This window comes from Chiloscyllium plagiosum, chromosome 28 (assembly GCF_004010195.1).
Source record: "Chiloscyllium plagiosum isolate BGI_BamShark_2017 chromosome 28, ASM401019v2, whole genome shotgun sequence".
Classification (NCBI taxonomy): domain Eukaryota; kingdom Metazoa; phylum Chordata; class Chondrichthyes; order Orectolobiformes; family Hemiscylliidae; genus Chiloscyllium; species Chiloscyllium plagiosum.
The window spans coordinates 37,190,408-37,198,932 of NC_057737.1; positions in this window are offsets into that span (position 1 = coordinate 37,190,408).

The window sequence follows — 8,525 nt, forward strand, 5'->3', positions numbered from 1 at the left end:
GGGGGGGGGGGGTTGGCATGGACCTGACCAGGTAGTCATGGAGGGAACGGTCTCTGTGGAAAGTGGATAGGGGTTGGGAGGGAAATATATCCCTGGTGGTGGTGTCCGTTTGTAGGTGGCGGAAATATCGGCGGATGATGCTGTTTATGCGGAGGTTGGTGGGGTGGAAGGTGAGGACCAGAGGAGTTCTGTCCTTGTTGCTGTTGGAGGGATGGGGTTTGAGGGCGGAGGTGCGGAATGTGGATGAGATGCGTTGGAGGCCATCTGCAACCATGTGGGAGGGGAAATTATAGTCTTGAAAGAAGGAGGCCATCTCTCTGTAATATGTTGTCAATCGATTAATGAAGTTAATGGGACTCGTTATCTTTTATGCATATATTCTAACACAACTTCAGCTGAGGGCAGATATGAGTTTAAACATAATAAGCCATAAGCTATTAATTTCACAAAAATGACATCTCACCATCGCTCTCACCATTAAGTAATTAAATGCCATGAAGCTGCTATATTTTCAAGGTTATATTTTCAATCTAAACTCAGTGCAGAAAGTTAAGCTTTGTTTCTTTCAATCTAAGAAATCATTTGGTGTCAAAACAAAATGACAATGTTGACCCTGTGAACTAGGAAAGATGTAAATAACAAAGCAAATAAAGGAAGTTGTAAGAGCTGCCACCAGGAAATATGAGAGAAAGCTTATAAACTCTACCAAGATAGCACTTGTCCTCAAAATTGGGCTCCAAAGCAGTTGTCGTTTCAGTGCTAAAAGTATTGTTTTGATATTAAACTAGCATCTATGCTACATGTAGACATTTCCAGTGTAAACCATGAGGAATACCAGCACAAGTTTAAACGTATGTGCCCTAAGTTTGCAAAGTATAATAATTATGACATTAGTTTGTCTCTGATATTGAACTGGTGGCACCAGTTTTGTATGCACCTCATTGTTCAAACCATGGTGGCTTAGTGGTCAGCACTGTTGCCTCACTGTACTAGGGACCCAGGTTTGATTCCAGCCTTGGATGACTGTCTGTGTAGTTTTTGCTCATTCTCCCCATGCCTGCGTAGGTTTCCTCTGGGTGCTCTGGTTTCCTCCCACGATCTAAAGATGTGCAGGTTAGGTGGATTGGTCATGCTAAATTGCCCATAGTGTTCAGGGATGTGTAGGTTAGATGTATTAGTCAGGAGTAAATGTGCAGTAATAGAGTAGGGGAAAGGGTCAGGTTGGGTTGTGCTTTGGAGGGTCGGTGTGGACTTGTTGGGCCAAATGGCCTGTTTCCACACTGCAGGGATTCTATGATTCTATAACTATTTCACTAAAACTCACATAACTGAAGATGCTTTCAACAGCCTGAAGGAACCCACATTAGTACGCTTAAAGAAGTCATCAGCCATTCTCAGGTTAGCATCTGGTAGGTGTTGGCAAGGTCTTTTACCATCAGAAACTTGGAGTTGTGAAATATACAACTGAGCACAACAGAGCTGCCTCAGAGTACTGATTCTCCAGAGGCAGCAGGAGCATTGCTAGGAGATGCCAATAAGCATAGAATCATAGAATCCCTACCATGTAGGAACAGGCCATTTAACCCAAGTCTTTGACCCTCCAAAGAGTAACCCACCCAGACCCATTCCCCTATTTTCTTTTTTACGTTTACTCCTGGCTAATGTATCTAGCCTGCACATCCTTGAACACAACGGGGCAATTTAGCATGGCCAATTCACCTAAGGTGCACATCTTTGGCCTGTGGGCAAAAACAGGATCACCCTGAGGAAACCCGTGCAGACACAGGGAGAACGTGCAAATTCCACACAACCTGTCACCTGAAGCTGGAATCAAACCCACGTACCTGTCACTGTAAGGCAACAGTGTTAACCACTGAGCCACCATGCTGTAATAAGGTACTCGAAAATGTTTCTTGTGGGGGCCTGGCTCTCATTGCATTCCTATTATTCATGACCTCCACAGTGCAGTCAAGAACTATGTCATGAGTTAATGAAACATATTGCAGATGACACCAAAATTGGAGGTGTATTGGACAGCGAAGAAGGTTACCTCAAATTACAACGGGATCTTGATCAGATGGGTCAATGGACTGAGAAGTGGCAGATGGAGCTTAATTTAGATAAATGTGAGGTGCTGCATTTTGGGAAAACAAACCTTAGCAGGACTTATACACTTAATGATAAAGTCGTAGGGAGTGTTGCCAAACAAAGATACCTTGGAGTGCAGGTTCATAGCTCATTTGAAAGTGGGGTCACGGGTAGATAGGATAGTGAAGAAGGCTTTTGGTAAGCTTTCCTTTATTGGTCAAAGTACTGAACACAGGAATTGGGAGGTCATGTTGCAGCTGTATAGGACATTGGTTAGGCCACTGTTGGAATATTACATGCAATTCCAGTCTTCCTCCTATAGGAAAATTGTTGTGAAACTTGAAAGAGTTCAGAAAGGATTTACAAGGATGTTGCCAGGGTTGGAGGATTGTGCTATAGGGAGAGGTTTAATAGGCTGGGGCTGTTTTCCCTGGAGCTTCAGAGGCTGAGGGGTGACCTTATAGAGGTTTATAAAATCATGAATAGCATGGATAGGATAAGTAGACAAAATATTTTCCCTGGTGTGGGGAAGTCCAGAACTAGAGGACATTGGTTTAGGGTGTGAGGGGAAAGATATAAAAGAGACCTAAGGGGCAACTTTTTCATGCAGAGGGTGGTTGCCAGGGTTGGAGGATTGTGCTATAGGGAGAGGTTTAATAGGCTGGGGCTGTTTTCCCTGGAGCTTCAGAGGCTAGATTGAGTTGGGATATCTGGTTGGCATGGACAGGTTTGACCGGAGGGTCTGTTTCCATGCTGTCCATCTCTATGACTCTATGTTACAGGCTATCCCTGTTTGAAAACAATACACTTCCTTAAAAGCTTTTCAATGGACAAGAAATATTTCCGTATCATGCTGAAAGAATATACAGGCTATAGACAAATATGGACATTCTCCAAAAATATGCACAATTGTACCAACAACAATGAAGAATAGCCTATGCACCAACTTTGAATTAGTTCATGATTCCCTAAAATAGTTCTGGGTGGGGTGCTTTGTATAATTTAGCAATGTGTCCAGCTGTGTAAAGGCAGATATATACTGGAGTGAGGCATTCTGAAACTGCTGGACGGTGCTGCACAGCAGTCAGCATAATTATTTGCCCACCCTTCACATTACCCCAGCTCGTTATGTCCATGTGCACAAATTCCTTTGCCAAGATGGTACCCAGCACACTCTTCATTGGAAGTATGTTCATGCACCTCACACACTTTTTTGAGAATTAGGAAGTCATGTAGTCCCAAAAGATTGGAGTTGTATCTACCAAAATAGATCCATATGCAGTTATGCAACTATACTTTCCACATCAAAATATATAAACATCTTTGATAAAATTGTACTCACTTTATCTTTGACGAGCATTCTCCTTGAACACAGCTCTCCTGGTGGAGTTGATATTCTTGAAATATACCTTCTATGTTTCTTTTTCAATGGAGCTTCACTGATTTAGCTAACTTTTTTTACAGGCTCCCTCACAGCTCAGTTGTTGGTGCACCAAAGTTGAAGCCACACACAAGATTGGAGTTGACAATCAGCAATCTTCGTGCCAGCATGCTTCTGTCTGAAATAATACATAATACGCTCTAACTGGCTGACTACTGTCAGTATCTTGTGCTGATGAAATTATGTACACATTCCATGCTGGGGAACTGAAGGCAGTTAATTTAACTATTTATGGAAGTTGCAGTCTATATAGCAAGACAAAGAAGAGTGAAGCAATTCAGAAGTGTGATGCATCTGAGAGGTACATTATAAATAAATAAGTTAAATTAGCATAACGTCTTTATTATCATATTCTCAACTGCCTTATAGCTCCTTTTACAGGTACTTTTAAAATGCTATTGGAATTAAAGCAAATTAGACAGTTTCTTTGTTTCATTTTGAGACTTGTGCTTGACTCTGCAGCATTATATCATGCAGAAATGATATTTTCCCTGTTCAATGTCCTGATGTTCCTCTTTGGAAAGGGTGCTATGAGTGGAAATGTCTTCAACCTGTATTGTGATTAACAAAATTGCCACTTGAATGACTTCACAACTCTCAGAAGTAAATGTCACCTACAAAAATGGAGAAAAAAAATTCACTTATTTTGCCCAGTGTATGGGTGGTCAGAGCCATGTTTAGTTTTCAGCGTACATTTACAATTCATATGACTATGGAAGGCAACACAGGGTTGCTTAGTGCAATGGCTCACATGCTCTACATCATCATCAAGGCTGCTTCCATACACTGAACCACCATGTTCTTTTCTTCCCCATCCTTCCTGTCGACCCCATCAATATTGAGCTTCCACATATTCCCTGGTTACTCTTTCGTTTTCCAGCATTACCCTGGGCTAAGGCCCCAGAGCAGGTACACCAGGTAATATAGAGAGCAAATGAAAGTTTGACACTTATTGCTTAAGGAATGGAATATAATGCGGACATGGATTGCTGTAGTTCAAGAAGGTAGCTCACCACCATCTCCTTAAGGGCAACTAGGGGATGGTCAGTAAATGCTGGCCACCCAGTGACCCATGTCCCATGAAAGAATAAAATCAAAGTAGGGAAGTGTTACTGTAACTGTACAAGGCATTGGTGAGACCGCACTGGTCTCCCTACCTGACCCAGGATGTGCTTGCGTTGGAGACAATTCAGAGAAGGTACACTGGATTAATTTAGAGATGAAAAGTCTGATTTATGAGGAGAGATTGAACAGATTTGACCGATACTTGTTAAAGTCTAGAAGGATGAGAGGAAATCAAATTGAGGTATGTAAGATCTGAAAGGGGTTGACAAGGTAGACAAAGTCAACACCAAATCCATCTCCATGCATAGTAAGCCATGTCTTTGAAAAGCACCATCATCTCCCACAATTATAACCCCCCCCCACTTTATTGTTTCTCTCTGCATCCCACTATGTTGCCTGCAATCGTCACAATTTACTTTCCCAATTTCTCTACCCCAGCAGTTTCCCTAGATGAGCCCTTTCGTCGACTTTTGAGTGTAGATCCCAGGATTGACCATGGCCCACCCATCACCCCAACCCCTGATTGACTTAATGAACAGCCTTAACTGATGAGTGAGCAGGCCTCTGATGTAGGCCTATCCAACTGACTTATTGTAAATCTTGGATAGGGTGCACTGAACCTGCAGGACTGACTGTGCCCACTTCTTCGACTTTAATGACTTGAAACCCCCCCCAACACTGACACCTAAGTGATCAACGAACTGAGTCTAACCTCTGTACTAAAATTAAATGATGCCCTGAGTTATAGTGTCATAGAAACAAACCCTTCACCTGTCTTCCTGGCTTGACTGAGGTTCTTAAACTTTGAGAATGCCTGTTGGTGCACATGCAGTGTGTTTGCCTTGTAAATTGCTGGACATGTGCAGGTATGACATTGATGTAGCACAGTGCCTGACAGCAACACGCCCGCATCCTTAACTGATCAATACTGACAACCATGACATGCTGCCTGGTTTTCTGTCTGTGCTAACAGGTAAGGATAGGCAAAGACATTATGAGAAATACTATGAATGAGGTAGCAAAGTGCAAAAAGACAAGGCAGGGCAAAGATGCTAAGAACATCCAAACAGGTGCAAAGTGAGTGAGGAAGAAGAGAACAAGCAATGAGTTCTGAGAGGCACCCTGGTCCAATCCATGACGTGGGCGCTTGTCGCTTTGTTCTAGTGGTAGCATTCCAATAAAAGGTGCGGGTGCCCTCCAAAATGCAGCATTGAAGTAGAGAACTGTATTGTAAGTCGATGTAAGATGTGCCATGATAATGTGGTGAGGCTTGTGGATGTCCAATACCAAGCTCCATGGAGGAGCAGTGCAGGAGGTCACTGCCCATGGAGCATAACTTGAGATGGTGGTGACTACTGGCTAAGATGGAGGCCCAAGCAGTGAGCTGGAAATGCCAGGTACTCACCCTGACTTTCTCACTCTCACTTTCTGCCTAGTGCATGGAGAATTGGAAACTGCATAGAAATGATAGAAGATTCGGTACAATGACATGCCAATGGACGTAAAGAGGCCTCTCACAAACATGATTCTTATCTCACCCCTTAAAACCTATTTGCAGAATCAAACTCTCCTTTTCTCAATGTTGAGAATTGAGTTTTCATATAAAATTCAGTGTTTGCTGTTATAACAAACTATTAATATCACACAACTGCTTTTGTTATAAAAACCGAAACTACTGAAATCATTCAGCAAGTCTGGTGGCATCTAATCAAAGGTCATCAAACTGAAACCTTAACTATTTTCTCACTAATTGTACTTCTAGTGTTCTCAGTTTTTATTTCAAATTCCAACATTGACCTTGTGTTTGTTTTTTGTATATAAATGTTTTTATTTAATTGAGAGAATTTTGTTTGTGTGAGAACGCGTTCATTATTAATATTGCATCTCGTAATTTTAATCCGTGAGTATTCAACTCATGGTTCAATGATGCTGATCCTTGTATAACATCTTTGAATGTACATCATATCTCACAGAAGACTGCACACAGTTTTATCTTTTCACTGCCAGGCTGATAACTTCCATCATCGATCCTGATCCGTTAAGGTGATCACTATTAGTACCTTTTCAGGATATTTTGACTCAGGGTCAAAAGCAATTATTGAGATTAAGAGACAACAAGAGAATTATTGCGATCTGAATAGAAAATAATGCATGGTCGTCTGGAGCCTATGTGTCTGAAAGAGACATTGTCCCGCTGTTTGTTCTAATTTGCTGTTGTCTGTAATGAAAATGTATTGTGATTCCACATTTCCAAAGGAAGTTGCTTTTCACTTTCATTGTTATCCTTTTGTTTAAATTTGGCTCTACTTTGTAATTATTTTCTCCCTCTTTCCATCACCCAATTAATGGTTGCTTTTGTCTATATGCCTCAAGTTTTTATCAGTTATTTTTATTAATCCTTTGTATGTTAATGTTTGTGGCAAGTCAGCCATCACTAATTACCCTTGTGAAGGTGGGGCTGATGTCCTTCCTGAACATTTGCATGCTATATGGTACTCTTACAGTGCTGTTACGAAGGGAGTTCAAGGAAATTAACATGCTGAAGTGACAAAACAACAAGCTAGCGCGATGGTAAGACAGTATGTGATTCGAACAGAGATTTGCAGATTGGAGTGCTCTCATGCTTTTGTCGGCCTTGTCCCCTAGGTGTTAGAGATCACTTGTTTGGAAGCTGTTGTCAAACCAGCCTTGTCCATTTGCTGCAGTGCATCTTGAAGATGGTACACAGTGCAACAACTATGCAGAAAATTGGCCGAACTAAATAAGATAGCAACAAAAACAGAAGTTGCTGGAAAAGTTCAACAGGTCTGGCAGCATCTGTGAAGAGAAATCAGTTAATGTTTCAGGTCCGGTGACCGTTCTGTAGAACTGATGTTAATTAGAAAAATGTTAGTTTATATGCAGACATTAGGGTGGGGACAGGGGGTAAGGAGGAAATGATAGGTGGGGATAGAGCCCAATAAAAAAAAAGGGTAATTGGACAGACCAAGGATTCACCAGTACCGTTGTTGACAGGGCTCTCAACCAGGTCCAACCCATCTCCCACAAATCCGCCCTCACCCTTCTCTTCCCTCCTGCAAAAGTGATAAGGTTCCCCTGTCCTTACCTAGCAACTCACCAGCATCCACATCCAGAAAATCATCAGTTGCCATTTCAGTCACCTCCAGCAAGACACATAAGCCCCTCCCCTCCCTTGACTCCCATTTGCAGGGATTGTTCCCTCCAGGACACTCTGGTCCACTCTTCCTTCACTTCCAAGACTCCCCACAGCCCCATTGCACCTTCCTGCACAACTGCTGAAGATGCAACATTTGCCCATATACCTCCTCCCTCCTCAGTATCCAAGGGCCCAAACATACCTTCCAGGTGAAGCAGCACTTCACCTGCACTTCCTACAATCTAGTCTACTGCATTCGCTGCTCACAATGTGGTCTCCTCTACATTGGGGAAACGAAATGTAGGCTGGGTGAGCACTTCGAAGAACATTGATGTTCTGCCCGCAACAAAGACTCTGAGCTTCGAGTTGTCTGTCACTTTAACACACTACCCTGTTCCCTGGCCAACATCGGCTTGCTGCAGTGTTCCAGTGAAGGGCAGCATAAGCTGGAAGAGCAGCACTTTATTTTCTGATTGGGGACACTGCAGCCCTCTGGATTCAATATCAAGTACAATAATTTTAAGGGATGAACTCCCCAATGTCATTGCCCCCTACCCTACTCACCAGGTCTTGTTTTCACATATCTTTCCATTACACACTACCTATTGTTCGCCACTAGTAGTCTCCATTAATAGTTATTCACCCTCCTAATCAGATCGTTATCCAATCCTTTGTCTGTCCAACTATTCTCTCTCTTTGGGCTCCATCCCCACCTATCGTTTACTCCTTAGCCCCTCCCCCCACCCTATTTTCTGCATATAAACCAAAGTTTTT